Genomic DNA, 15,138 nt, shown 5'->3' with positions numbered 1-15,138 from the left:
AGGGCAAACCGTCAATGCGGAAAGCGCTGGTGCTCCACGCATCCAAAGCCTGCAACGATGTGGATCGCGCTTCACCGAGCAACTGTGCGCTAGGCGCAGGCGCCGAAGGGAGAACGAGAGGGTTCGCTGGTAGCGTGGCGCCGTCTGGTGGGAACCCGGAGAAGGAAAAGGAAATGGAGACGGGAGCGTGGGGAAAGGACGGGAAAGAGCCGCGCCGAAGGCCAATGCAGTGAGGAGCGTCGCACACGACGCGCCAGTGAGCGGTCCCCTCGGCCGCCGCGAAGGTCGTACGGGCGCCCGGGCGCGTAGGCTTTGTTGACGCAGGCTGCGGAAGCCGCAACAGGCAGGCTTCGGGAGGCCGTCGCGGTGCAACGTGGCCCCGAACGTGGCGGTGTGCTTGCGGCGTGAAGATCAGCGTTGGGCGACAAATTGTTCGGAGATTGGAGGACACAGACCGCGAGCCTTTCCAGGCTCCGGTTCCTCTAAAGTGACTGAAGGCAGAGTTCCGACTCCCACTTGTGCTAGAACGCGGGTTGCGACGTCTACCACTGGGCGCGAGTGATCGTCCGGACACACCTCGAGTGTCCTTGATTTCCGCCGACGTGAACTTGATTGCTCGTGTGAGTGCGTTCTTGTGAAAGCGTGTTTTTTTTTACGTCGTTGAAGAGGCCTCTTGCTCCGGGTCCGGAACCTGTCGAGAGTGTCAACCGACTCATCATCGCTGTGCAATGGCGAGAAAGGCGTAATTCGCAGATACAAGCATTCACCAACCTTTATTCGAAAAATTACTTATCGCTATGCGTGAGCGACTTTTTGCAGGGAAATCATAGGTGAGGGACGACTCACCGGGAGAACATATCAGATACGTGTCTTCGTTGAAAAAACTGTACACGCCGACGCCTGACTGCAACTTTTGCCCCCAAATAGAGGGTGGACCTGCGTTGACGTCCTAGTACAGGTCGAAAATCGCCGTTACAAGCGGTAGCCGCAGTACAAGGAGCCGCTCAAGAGGAGCAATAACGGAACGGAGGATTTGCGCGTGCAGGCCGACTAAGCGGTTCCACACGAGCTCAACACAACGATTCAAGGTTACTTACAGCGTGTTATGTAACACGCGGAATTCTGCCAGTGAAGCGGGACGATAACCACCCCGTTCGTCCTTGATACCAGCGACCGGACCTATTTTCAGAAGCAGCGGAACAACAAAGCGCCTCGTCGTGTCTTGCCATCTGCATCCGCACTGTGCAAGCTGCGAATCCAGCGCGCAGGCCTCCCGCACGGTGTCACGTCATAGGCTAACTTGCACCACGTGAGGCCAATCTGCCTGTTCCAGCCGAACATGGTGCGGTCTAGCAGCAGCAAAGACCATTAGAAAACTGCGGTACTTTTAGAGCCTCCGGATTGTAGATTGAACGTTTCAAACGACAGGCGAAACACTCACTTCATATTTACGCGTGGCGTGCCCATCCCCTTCGCTTGACTACTTGCGCAGTGTTTCCATTTGCGGATAACCAGCAAAGCCACAATCGGCGAGCGACGCCCACGACGATCCCTAGGTAAGAACGCCAGAATTTCTTACTGTGTGAGGTTTACATACTGTGCAACCCCTGGTTATTTTTAGTTTTATATGCTAGGTTGTTCTGTCAGTAAATTTCTCCAATGGCAGGGGCAGAGTTCACTGAAGGAGACCACTGCTACTGCTGGCAAGTGTTATTTTCAGTTTTGTACCTGGCATTTGCTTTGCTTCAGACCAGGACAAATATCCTTGCTCTTGTCAGCCGTCATTGCAAGAGGTATAGGGCCGCCCTCACTCCTTGTGATGCGATAAACTTCAGCCGCTGCTCTCGTTTTGTGGGAAGCACCAGGCGCAACCTGGACGCCTTAGCTTTTTATATCGATCGCCCAAAGCGATGCCAATGAAGCGAAGTTTAACGCACGGGACTGGTCATATCTGACAGAACCTTTATTAGTTATTAGTTTTCCGTTATGCAAATTTGCACTCTACCATTTGCTTTCTTGAAGGCGTCAGACGATTTCACGCCTTACTGTTGCGCCTACTGTTCGCTTTGTTTCAAGTTAGCTGAAGCGTGCATTGTACGCGGTTTCGTTATCTGGGAATTTGGAATAGGAGAACTTGTTTTCGGTAGGTACGAGGTTGGAGTGCACATGAACGTCATTAAGTGAGGGCAAGCAGCACAACTGGGTAACGGTGTCCCCGAGAAGGTCACTTACTCGCTGAACAAACACAACAAAATTTATGCTGTGATGAATTGAAGCTTACCGTTCCGGCATCCTTGGGTCCAAGTATTCGTTGAAGGAAACCCAGTGAGTCGACTTCTGCAGAGCTTCGCAGTGACCGACCGTGAGTAGCAGTTGATGTAAATATGCTGCGTAAGCTAAGCGCCGAGCGCCCCACTAAAAAAAATGGTGGCGTGAATACCGAAAAAGAAAGAAAAAAAAAACGTGGCGCAAACAACTCGGACCAACACAAGACAGATACAGGCGCCATGCCTTCTTGTGTTATCTTGTCCATGTCTTATATTGTCTTCTTTGTCCACATCTAGTTTGCGCCACGTTTTCCTATTTATTTAAGTATTTAACAACTATAACTCCACAATAAGTTTTGTTAAATATATCGAAAGTCCTCGAAAAGGCGTACCCTCCAGGCTACCCAACTCTACACACAGATACAGCAACCTACCCTACTAGAGCGGCTGCTGTAGCCACAGTGGTTGACTCGACACAAGTCCCGCTCTGATCCGCCTACTTACTTACGACATACACGACGGCAGGCGAAGAGGAGGAGGTATCAACTTTTACTGAGCCCAAGAAATCGGTGGTGCGCGCTGGCACCAGACGGGGTGGTTCCCTAGTTACGGGACCCATATGTTCCCAGCAGCTCCTGGCCCCTGTCTGTCAGTGCGAGCTGAGTCGGCAGGGCGGGGCTGGTCAACAAGGTCTCCCATCGCTCAAGGGGTTGGGGATTGGGGGTGTTGTGGGGAAGGGAAGGAGGGGGGGTCTTGAGTTCTGTACACTCTGCCAAGATGTGCGGCAGGGTGCCCCTCTCTCTTTTGCAAAACGGACACAGCGTATCGTGTTCCGCAGGGTACATGCGGTTCATCAGTACGGGATGCGCAAGCGATCCCGCCTGCGCTCGACGCAGGATCGTCTGTTGCTGCCTAGTCAGTTTGGGGTGCGGTTCCGGGAGTCTGCACCTCTCCTCTCGGTACATCCGGGTAATGTCCCGAAAGCTGGTAACCGGGTGCGGTAGCTCTTCCGGCTCGTGCTCGGCCCGGATTGACATTTCTTGAGCATGGTAGTCGGCGATGGTGTTGCCTGCTACCCGCGAGTGAGCCGGGACCCACACGAGCTCTATGGCTCTTCCCGGTGGCTTGCACTTGGATAGAATGGCTCGGGCCGCGGAGGAGATTACCCCCCTGCGGAAGCTTCCGTACGCTGTCATTGAGTCGGTGACCACGGTGTCCACGCATGGCTGTGCGAGTGCCAGGGCCACGGCCACTTCCTCGGCAACTGCGGGGTCTGTTGTCTTCAGGGACGCGCTGACGATCAGCCGGTCTCTGGACGTAACTACCGCCGCTGCACGGTCGCTGTGTTTTCGGAGCGAGGCGTCCGCGTAGAGGACCCTGGGGTTCTCTTCCAGCTTCCGGGCCATTGCTTTTGCCCGCGCGGTGCGCCTCTCGTCGTCCTTGCCCGGCGTCATGTTCCGGGGAAGGGGTTTGGTCAGAAGATCTCCATCGCGTTGGTTAAAACCCACAGTCCCCCTTAAAACAACTATTATCAGCGACCATAGATCAGTGCTCCTAAGTAAAGGCCTCTCTTTTGTCCCCCGCCCGCTTCCTACGCTTGCTAAGGAGGAGGTTTGCTGAAATCAATTCAATTTTCGCGCGTTGCGCATGCGCGAGCGCGAAAATTGTTGCGCATGCGCGAGCAGCATTGGATTGGACTAGATCGGATTTGGATTGAATTGGATTAAATTGAATTGCATCGGATTGGATTGGATTGGAATTGTATATACTGTGCACACGCGTTGTCACTCATTTACATGCGCGAGTGGGCTATGCCATGGGTTATTCACGGTAAGAACGATCCCCAGTGCTTCGCCCACTCGTCAGGATTCACTTCGTGGAGATGCGTGAATTTTTTAATTAAAAGAACACTGCAAATACAATTTATGTATTGATGTTCTGCCTCAGATTTGCCTAATGTTCCCTTTATGCTAAACAATGTTGACAAGTATGGATTGTGTGACCGTATTTAATGGATTCGAAAAGTTTTGCCTACATGAACCTTTCGCTCTAGTATTTTCCAAGCAAGCTTTCGCCCGGAAGGTGGAATCGAGGGACAGCCAGAGAGCCAGACACACACACACACAGGCGGACAGATATTTTCGGGTTTGAGTAGCCAAAGAAACGCTATTGTCTTTAAAAAAGATGCAGGAATTTCCAATGGGAATTGTCGAATAAAGGCCTCGCCGGTCCGCCACACTCTGACTGCTACACTCTGACTACGCAGTTTTGTAATGCTGTGAAAACATTAGTCCAGGCGTAATACGAGCAGTTTTGTGCCAAAAAAGGAGTGCCCCATGACCATTCATGAAATACCGTTATGAGATTCCGTTTAAGCCGATGCAACGCTTTACAAAACTACTTTAAAGTCAGTTTCACCAAATACACTCATGCTGGGAGGAGAGTTTTAAAGAGACACTGAAGTGATATGTAAACATTGCGGGATTACTAGCGAAAATTGTAGTCCGGAGTCCCCAGGCCATGTTTCGACCACTCTAGGCGCGTTTACGCGATTTTATTTAGTAGAAAAACTAATTCGAAAATGCTGTCCTCCTCTCTTTACGCTCGCCCATTTTCTGTGGCGTTTTCGTGTGACGTCAGGAGGGGATGAGGTGGCAATTGGCTGGCTGCGCTACTGCACGGATCCCCGGCCATCAGACAGAGTCAGTCGGCCCAGCGTTTCGTCCGCCGGCCGCCGGCGGGTCGTCGCAATCAACGAGGTTAAAAAAAAATTGCTTGGTCGCAATTCGTTCGCTTAGTTGAAACGAAGCCAGGACACGTTTGTGAATGGAAGAATGTGCCTTTCTTTACTTGGTTTGTTTGTACACTGTATCTAGCTCCAAGTCAAGGTCGCTTCACACAAGCGCTGCACAAGCGCACATGCGACGCTTCGCTGACTGGTACGCCTGTAGGAAAATATAAGACCTCTTGAAGGCGGGAGAAGAGTCAGCGAAGTTAATATAGGTACTAAGGAAATAAAATCAACTGATATTTTTACCGTACAGCGTAAAACTAGGGCGCGGGAAGCACTTTTTTGCGCTGGGCGAACAAGCACAGCGGTCAGCAGCACGACTACGCATCTGCGAACGCTTTTCCGTCTACGAAATGCAATTGCTAGACGTGAGTCGACCAGATTTAGGGGTAATCCCCAAGGTGGAGTAAGTTTCTGTGAAGGAAAGTTTGACATCCACCTAAATGCAGCCATACGGCTACAAAGGAAAGCTATACAGCTTTCTCAGAAACTTCGCAGTTGAAGAAAAATTCGTCCTGGTCCAGGACTCGAACCCGGGACCACTGCTTAACCGGAGCAGTCGCTCTACCAACTCAGCTAACCAGGAGGCTAGTCGTTAGTAGCGCGAAAGCGAATTGATCAACAACTCGAAGTGAAGGACACTTGTTAATCGACCTAGTGCACTGCACGGGCCCGGGCCGGCCCGAAAGCCCGAGCCCGGCCTGGCCCGCGGGCCGGGCTCGGGCCGGGTAGCACACATTTTCTCGGGCCCGGGCCGGGCTCGGGCTTGAACGAAAAATGTTTCGGGCCTTGCCGGCCCGAGCCGGCCCGAGCAGTGCCTGAGGAACGGGCCGCACGGCAGTGGTGTGACGCTAATTCTAAATTGTTGATAGCAAGAAGTTTTCCCATTGATATTTGAGGTTAAGTGAGAATAAAAAAAAAGCGAAGTGCAATGTCACTATGGCGCCGTTAAAAAACATGATAAATAGACGATTCCGCTCAGAAAGCCTCCACATCAATTATAAAACAGGCAGTCTGGGCAGCATAGTGGGAGAGAGCAGGCCAGGCGAGGGCACTCCAGACACACAATACAACATGACTGTCTTTATTTCTGCTTTTTGAAATAAAACAAACAGAACAAAGGCGACATAGACTTCGCACTGTCTACTGTTGCCACCTCCGTGGTAGCAAGCGGCTCCTCGGTCACGACGCGTGGCCCTGCATTCCAAGCGCCTGGGCCTCCACAAGAAACGGGAGACTGAAGAATGGGAGTACAGCTCTTTATTTTGAGTGCACACGTCGAATACACTGCTGTGTACAGGATGGGGGTTGGTGGAATAGGCACGAGAGAGGAGACGCGGGGAGAAGCAGTCATTCCCTGAGGCTGGGAGCCGTAAAGATTCCGTCGCCGGGGTCCGCCTCACAGAACTTCCACGAAGGGTCGTGCGGCCCGCGTCGTCGCTTTGTCTCGAACGGTTGCCGGAACACCCCCGGTGGTGGCGGGCTGGTTCGAAGTCGTCGTCGAACAAAATAAATGGGTCAGTCACAGCGCACATGCGCGGCCGCAGCGTCGTCGGGATGCTACGGGTCCGTGGAGGGCGAAACCAAACCCTACTGAAGCGGTTCCTCCACTTCGGAAAGCAAGCTGTCACCTAAAAATGCCGAGGCAAGGCAGACAAGATTTGTTGCCATCAGCTGCTGCCTTCAAGGTCCGCACATCCCCATTCTTTTGCCGAAAACAGGAACGCCGGACGCCCACATGTTTTCGTATGGGCGGTAGTCACAACCGTGCATAGTTTCGGGGACCAATTTTCGAAGCAGAGCCAATGTTTCGGATAAAAAGTTTTAAAACCATGATTCAAGGCAGAAAAGAAAACAAACGCAGACAAAATAATGCTGCCTTCATCACTGAAGGGAAAGACAGAAATGAAGTCATGAAAGCGGACACGTCATCTGCTCAAATTTCAGGCGCGTTCGTGTATGGACCCGAATCGAACCCGTGGCGCAATCTCCGAGTTCCTTTAGCAACAGATAGTAAAAGCAAAATGCTGTCAAATATTCCAGCAGTAAATGTACGTAAACTTAGTCTGTTGAGTCAACACTAACAAAATCCTAATTATATTATTGTGATCACAGTATTTCCCATTCATTGCTTTATGCAGTCGCTTTATGCTTACGCTTTTAGGTTAAAAACAGCAAACGTTTTCGGGCTCATGTTTATAGCCTTTTGACTCGGGCTGATACTTAGAAAGTCTGGCGGGCACGGACTTATTTCATTTAAATTCTACCGGACTCGGGTCGGGCTCGGGCTGATATTTTAAATTTTTGTCGGGCTCGGGCCGGGCTCGGGCTCACATTTTAAAAATTTGTCGGGCTCGGGCCGGGCTCGGGCTCCCGTTTAAAAAACTTGTCGGGCCCGGGCCGGGCCTGTCTCTACCGGGCCGGGTCGGGCCGGGCCTAGAAATTCCGGCCCGTGCAGTGCTCTAAATCGACCAGATTTAGGGGAAATCCCCAAGGTGGAGTAAGTTTCTGTGAAGGAAAGTTTGACATCCACCTAAATGCAGCCATACGGCTACAAAGGAAAGCTATACAGCTTTCTCAGAAACTTCGCAGTTGAAGAAAAATTCGTCCTGGTCCAGGATTCGAACCCGGGACCACTGCTTAACCGGCCCTCGCTAGACGTGAGCTACTGTGGAAACTCGGGCGACGCTTACTGCACGAGCGCAGTACAACAAATAGTCACCTAAGCTGCTTGAAATGCCAAAACTAAATAAAAGTGTAAACCGGTTGTGCAATATATACCCTATATTACCAAGGCCCCCGCATCCCGTTCCGTGGCTCAGTGGCAACAAAGTTTTTACGGGCCCGCTTCACGCTTGAATACTTATCAAACGTGACGCGCAAAAGACTGTATCATGACCTTGCGGATATTGTTTTGCCTGAGCCGATGTACAGATCCATGTACCGTGCAGGGCCTGGGCAGGACGTACTTAAACGAGTAAAGAGAATGGCAGTGCCGCCATGGGTTAAAACGTTCTTTTTTAAACTTCACGTTGGCGTCCTTCCAGTAAAAACCTGGCAAAAAGAGAAAGGTCTATACATTCCATGGGGGGTAGACTGTTACCCATGCAAAAAACCCGAGACGGTTGAACATGTTTTCTTGGAGTGTTGGGATGGGGTCTTCTTTTGGGATGTGCTTCAGCGCACATTAAAGAAGGACTTCCCCCTGGATGCCTACGGGATCAGGTTTCTACCCATTCAAAGCGAGGATGGGGTACCATATGACCTCGTCATGGTTCTGGCCCTGCACGGCATTTGGAAATCGCGCATGGCCATCCGCCATCGCGACATCGATGCCAAACGGTCCAAAGAGTACTTTTCGGAGTCTGTTCGTCTGATTATTGAAGTGTGGAGGGCTCAGCCCGAGCCTCCGGAATGGTTGCCCGTGTTTGAAACTTTAACAAACATGAAACAATTTTAGCCATTACTCTGTTAGTCAAGTGCTGGCTAGCGTCTTTAAGAGTGTAGTGTTTTGTTTGTGTGTCAAAGTATGGCAATAAAGAAAAAAAAAAAAGTGGCTCAGTGGTCTGGGGCGCTAGGTGTGTCACCGCAAGTGTTTTGCAAGTCACGAGTTCGAATCCCCGCGGGTACGTGCTTTTTTTTTTTGTCAGTTAACTTTTTTGTTTTCCGCCGATGTTTTCTATATTGAGTTCACCTTTTTTTGGGCCGAAACGTTCATGTCTACACGAACTAGTTCACAAAACGCGCGCAGGATGGCACTGGCGCGCTAGCGAGTTCTCGTTGGCGTGCTGTTGCCATAAGCACCGACTGCTAGTGGGCAGTGGGCACAGTGGGCGTTGGGCAGTGGGCACAGGCCAGAATGAACAGACCCTTGGCCTGGTGCGAACACGCTTTTTACGATACAGGCATGAGGGAGGCAAGCTCCAAATATGGGGGAAAAGCGCATGACATTTGGGCGTCTGCGGGTACGCGGAGGGCGTTCATGCACTGCGTAGGTCTCGGCTAGTGAATGCTACGACTACAAGCCGTCCTGGGAGGCTTATCTTGTGCATTTTACAGCCGCCAACATGGCAGAAGCGCGGTACGATGATTACTGAGATATTGAGAATGCCCCTCCAACAAAGCCATTGGTTATGTTTTACAGAACCGAAACCGAAACTTGTGTGATTGCTAACCTTGGGCATCGTCCAATCACGGCGCCCCTCCTCTCAACGTCACAGCCTTAGTTGGTGCGGCCGCCGCAAACCGCGCATGGTAGTTTTTCTTCTTTCGCGCTTTGTAAAATAATTACCGATTTGTCAACCGGATAAACGATGAAAAGTGTGCTAATTTGAGCCAGTCTATGCACTGCAAGCAAAAACGGGAGCTTGACAAATTCACTTCACTGTCCCTTTAGGGCGAAAGCCTTAAATGCCTCATTAAGGGAAAACCGTGACTGTTGTGGTTTCCTGATCAAGAAAGTGACCTCTTTCTGACGGAAACAGGGTTGCACGGGAAGCTTCACCTCCATCTAAAGAAAAAAAAACGATCGAAAATATGACCGATAAACGAAAACAGCCGTGCCAAATTCAAATCGAAATGACCAAAATAAAAACTCAAGACCATTGGTCGACCAAACAACACCCTTACATTTCGCTTAGCTTTACTCGAACGCAAATGTTTGGTATACGTTATCGTCGATCATTCTGCTAAGATTGTCGGGAAATTTTACGTTCTTCAATGGCTCCCGGCTCTTCTGCGTAGCGTACCACGCGCGGCTGCCCATGCGGCGCTGGGAGGTGAACTGCCCGGGGATAGCGAGCGACCGCGTTTGCTATGTGGTGCGATACCAACAACGATGCTGACTGGCTCCCATTGGGGCGTGATACAGCGCCACGCTTGTGCACGCGCACGCGCCAACAGCGAACGGCGAGCTCCAGCAATCCATCTGTATACGCTCTAATAGGGGTGCAGTCAAAACTTTATCGGCCAATCCCTCCGAGAGGATACGTGCCAAACGCTTTAAAGGCATCATCATCGTCGCCGTCGTCGTCGTCATTAGAGCACGTGGATAAAGTGGGCTTTGTCACAAGGCATCTGAGCGCACGCCACCATCGACGGCGCAAGTCAGCCTATAGAGAGAGAGAGAATAAACGTTTATTTAAATCAACAGGGGGGGATTGTAGCTTCGTTTGGAAACACATGTATGATTCGATGGGATGTGGACCCGGGGATCCACAGTATCCGTATGGCCCCTACAAATAGGGACCATAGTATCCGCCCAGCACGCTGCCGCTCAGCAATTTTCGCACTGTTTTTTAAGTGCGAATGCACTTTATAAGCGACCCCGAACCTTCCGCCGTCCGCATAGCAACAGCTGCGGGTGCGCGCGCTTTTCGTCTTCCTTAGCAACGGGGGGAGATGGGCGCGCGCTGCCTGGCCGCTGACATGGCACATACCCACGTGGGAGATTGGCCAGGAATAAAACTCCCAGGCATTTCCCCGAGGGTGAACATGGTTAAGTGCGAATGCACGGGGTGATGCTATGAGGGGGGTAAAGTTAAAATCCGTTGGCATTCGCCAGTGAGTTAACGTAAACTCCCCCGTGTGATCACATTGCGATTCCCAGGAACCATTAGACTGTAAGGCACCATACTGTGAATTAATAAATAATTTAAGTGCGATGCACTTTATAAGCGACCCTGAATCCGCCGTCCGCATTGCTCCTCCTCCTCTCCCCTAGCAACGGCGCGAGGAGCGGAGAGGAGCGTCTGTAGCAACGGCGCAGCGACGTCACACCCCACGTGACCCGCGCGCGCTCCGCCTCCCGCGCCGTGGCTGCTCGCGCCCGCGCCGGCTCCCGCACCGCTCCTCGCACCGTGACGTCACACTCCCACGTGACCGCGCGCTGTCGCCTTTGCGTCTGCTTCCCCTCTCTTCGCGCCGTGACGTCACATGCTCTGCAGCTGGCACGCCTCTCCCCCCGTTAGGTTTGCACTCACCCTCGGCGCGCGCCTCTCCCCTCGCCTGACAGCTCCCCCACGCCGGTACTGCGCCTCTCAAGGCGATGGCACAATTACTACGCCGTGTACTCTCGGCGCAAGAAATGCATTCGCACTTCCTCACGATTCCCTTCGGGGAGGTGGGGGCAATTTTTGTTTATTACGTGGGAATGATACGTATTTCTTGTGTTTACAACACGCACTTTGTGTACCATTTGTAATTTCATTCACAGTTTAAGAAAGACCCGACGTCAAGAGCTCGAACTACAAGTCAGGAAAGCACACAAACGCTCCAGGAAGGTGCACGGGTTTACTTGTGGGGCTTACTTCTAGCAGCATACACGCTACGTACCCATGCACATTGCCCTCGGAAGAGCCATGTCGTTGTACGAGGAGGGCTCGCGTGACGATCCATCAAGCGGTACTTGCACAAACTGAACAGCCCCATAAGTAGGAAGAGATCACATGGAACTGCATAGTCTCTGTCTGTTGGACCTCTGGGTCCTCCAGCTGCGGCGCGATGCTCAGGAAGGGGAGCGACACGTCGTGATCCGATGAGGCTTTAATGGAAAACTAGAAGAAGAAGTGGAGCGAGCCGATGCAGCCACGAGAGCATGCGGCAGCTCGTGAAGAGCATGATGAAAATGATGATGATCAGCGTCGTCTGCTGGAAGGGGTGAAGACGAGGAAGTCACAACAGTCTCCCCCGCCGACAGATGACGCCAGGTGGCTTCCAAAGGGTGGAGTAGCTGTATGGATCTCTTCACTGTGGTGTCGCTGGGCAAAAGTTGAGTACACCCTAACGATGCACATTGCATCCACCGATGAGTTTTTGCTCAACGACAGAGCTATGTCGGGTGCTGTCTTCCAACGAATAGCACTGTGTTGTCTTGTTCCCTAAGTTTGGTCGGATGTGCAGCAGCTGGCAACAGTTCCGTAACGTCCAAACAACGTTTTCTTCGCCATCGGTGCTTCCACTGCCTAACCACTCGATCCTTGAAGTCACTCACTCGATGAAGGTAGGAGTCGTAACGGTTTCTGAGGCATGGGAACCTGCTGAGCAGGGTGAACTTTGTTTGCAAGTCTCCATCCTTCGGTGGAGGGAAGTTTTTGCATTCTTTTCTTTTCCTCACTAAACGTCCCGGCATTTTAGTTTCTTCTCCTGTGTTCATTGTCTGCCACCCGTAAATTTGTACTCGACGTTTCACTTTCGGCTCGGTATAAAACCTTCTGTCTCGAGCTTTCACCTTTTTTTCTGCACGTTTTCTCCACTGGGATGAGGTTGGCGAAACTCGTTCACGCAGATTTACAGTAGGCTTTGACGCCTCGATGGTGCATTGGTGCTCCACGATGCCGTGACCGATGTCCCGTTTCTTGAACGAAGAGGTGTCCAGCTGCTTGTTGCACCGAGGCCTCAGCACTTTTAGGGTTCCGGCATCGAGCAGAGGGGTTTTTCCGGCGGAGACATTCCTTGTTCTAGGGGGGCGTCTACAACAGGGTCATTACTGGCCGATTCACAAAAGTTCGTGGAAGCTTCTTGGACGATCTCTGTTTCCTTGTTCTCCATCGTTTCTTGATTAATGTTGGCTCCTATGAGCGAATCGTTCGTACCCATCAAGTATTGCGGTGGTCGGTGTGCCAGTGGGTAGTGATTTTCGGCGAGTTGAAAGTGGTGCTTCAAGGTAGCCGTCAAGAGGACAGGACTAGAAGTAGCTCCAAAAGGCGTCCTAGTCATTTTCCACGAGCCTAAGTAGGGTAGTGGATGGTCTGGTTGTGGAGATGTCCACTTGTTGAGCACTGACTTATCCAGCGCCAAGTCGCTGCCCGTCGCTCGTTTGTCTTCAGCCTTGACTCCGATGCTCTCATGATCCCTTAAAGGAGTCACAAGTTTCGAGACCACTTGGCCTTCAACGGACGATCGAAGCACAACAGCACTGGAACACTGGACGAAGTCGGAAAAAACAGGCAAAGGGCCTTGTACCGTCCATCCTAATTTAGTCTTCACCGCATTCAGCTTTCCCTGCACAGGTCTGACGGTATCGGTCACTAGCTCCCAATAATAATCTGACCCGATAAGGACCGCAATCTGTTTACCCTCCACTCCTCGTACCGAAAGAGCCTTCGTATCGATGTGCATATTATTCATCTCCCTTAGAACTCTTTCTTCTGGTACAGGGATGTTTTCGCTGCAAATCGTGTCCACTTCCAGGGCATCGATGCTGATTGGACGTTTGTTGTCTGCAGCGAAAAGGAGAACTCGCACCTTCTTCATCGTTTTCCGTGTGTTTTGACCGCCGAACACGCCTACGGTCAACGTTTCCTCACCCAGCGGTTTGCAACCGAGTTTTTCAGAAGCACTCGCAGTAATGAAGCTCCGCTGGCTTCCTCCATCGAACAGAACTCGGTAGCGCCCTGACGTTTTCGCGCCTGCTATTGTGGCTGAGATTGTCTGCAGCAGCACGACGGAGCCTGCTTGTTTCGCGACCAGGTTGATCGGTGCAGACGTCACGTTCTCCGTGTCGTTAGTGCTGTCTGCAGGGCACACGGATCTTGCGTGCCTTCTCGTACACTTGCCACATTTTAGCTGGCTTCTGCAATCTCTCGCCAAGTGACCCTTCTTGAGACAACGGAAGCATCGTCCAGCTTTGGCGAGCATCTCCTTTTTGTACGAAAGGCTGAGTTCTTCGGCATCACAGGCTTCGGAAGAGTGTGCTCCAGAGTGGCAAAAGAAGCACTGCTGCGGCGGGTTCACTGAGCTTTGTAGAGCAGCTGCCGTGGGAACATCACACGGGTGGTTCCGTTTTCGTGCTTCTTTCTCTGGGGTGCGATGAAATTTCTGTTCCGCGCGTTCAGCAACAGCCTCTCGACACATAAGATGGTGGTCGAAGAATTCCAGAAGCACTTGAAGCTCCTGGTCGGGGGAGGCCGTTAAACCGGATGAGTCGCCGTGTGGGTTCGATGAAGCGCCATCTGGGGAAAATGACGTCTTGCGCCCCTCATGGAACCGCAGGACCATGTCTGTCGGTAGTACCCTTAACAGGATTTCACGCAGCATGGTGCAGTAGGTCGTGGAGCTCGTGCCAAGCGCCTTGAGGCTTCGGATATGAACCTGGACCCGATCGTAAAGGTGCCTCAGTTGTAGGACGTCGGATGACGATGACACCGGCTTCAGGTCCAGGAGGCCTCGCAGATGATCTTGCACAATGATGCGATCATCTCCGAAGCGCTTCTTCAATATCTCGATGGCGTCCTTGTAGCACTCTTCGGTCGCTTGCAGTCCAGATATGGCCGATGCAGCTGCTCCAGTCACGAGGCTGCTCAAGTAGTTAAACTTGTCAGCCGTGCTGAGCTCGTCGTTGTTGTGGACGGCTGCCGAAAACTGCGTCCAGAATCGCTGCCACGATCTGCGGTTCCCGTCAAATTTGAGGAGCTCTAGCTGGGGAAGCTTGCATTTGTCAGTCGGTGATGGGTGGACGGTCGTCGGACGTGGCGTTGAAGACCGGGATTCTTGCAGCTTGAGACGAAGGTTCGCGGTAGCGCTGACAACCTTGTCGCGGTATTGTCCCGCGTCTGTCGTCTCGCTGTCTACTAGGTCATCCGGTGTCTCTTCAAATATCGCCTCGTCCAACTTCTCTATCTGGCCATAAAATGCATTGATTCGTTCGAGCAGTACACTCACCGCTCCTGCCGTCGCCTCTCTGTTGCCACTTATGTGGCCTTCCGCTTCCGTTAGAAGGCCATCCAGTTGCGCCCGTAGGCTGCGGCGTCGTCGAAGCTGTCGTTCCATTGGGTCGCACGCAGCTGGGAACTCGCCAAGATCGCAGGCGCCGCGTCTTTTTCTGGGCTTTCGCGGCTCCGTGCGTCGATGGGCTTGGCGTCGTCTAGAAGTCCCGGGTTCTCGGCACCATGTGTTGGACCTCTGGGTCCTCCAGCTGCGGCGCGATGCTCAGGAAGGGGAGCGACACGTCGTGATCCGATGAGGCTTTAATGGAAAACTAGAAGAAGAAGTGGAGCGAGCCGACGCAGCCACGAGAGCATGCGGCAGCTCGTGAAGAGCATGATGAAAATGATGATGATCAGCGTCGTCTGCTGGAAGGGG

At 52.2% G+C, this 15,138-nt stretch overlaps 1 long non-coding RNA gene across 1 annotated transcript in view; it reads left to right on the top strand.

Annotated features, from left to right (window-relative positions):
* The first annotated feature begins 252 nt into the window (after positions 1 to 252).
* Positions 253 to 15,138, top strand: part of LOC144162424 (uncharacterized) — a 125,239-nt gene continuing 110,353 nt past the window's right edge. Inside the window, exon 1 of the long non-coding RNA XR_013320673.1 lies at positions 253 to 1,556. This is a non-coding gene — a long non-coding RNA (uncharacterized LOC144162424). The remainder of the gene's footprint in view (positions 1,557 to 15,138) is intronic.

Source organism: Haemaphysalis longicornis, unplaced genomic scaffold (genome assembly GCF_048455015.1).
Source record: "Haemaphysalis longicornis isolate Haplotype H1 unplaced genomic scaffold, Haemaphysalis longicornis Haplotype H1 scaffold_12, whole genome shotgun sequence".
NCBI lineage: Eukaryota > Metazoa > Arthropoda > Arachnida > Ixodida > Ixodidae > Haemaphysalis > Haemaphysalis longicornis.
The sequence above is the reverse complement of the archived record's forward strand: the minus strand, read 5'-3'. Positions and strand labels throughout refer to the sequence as shown.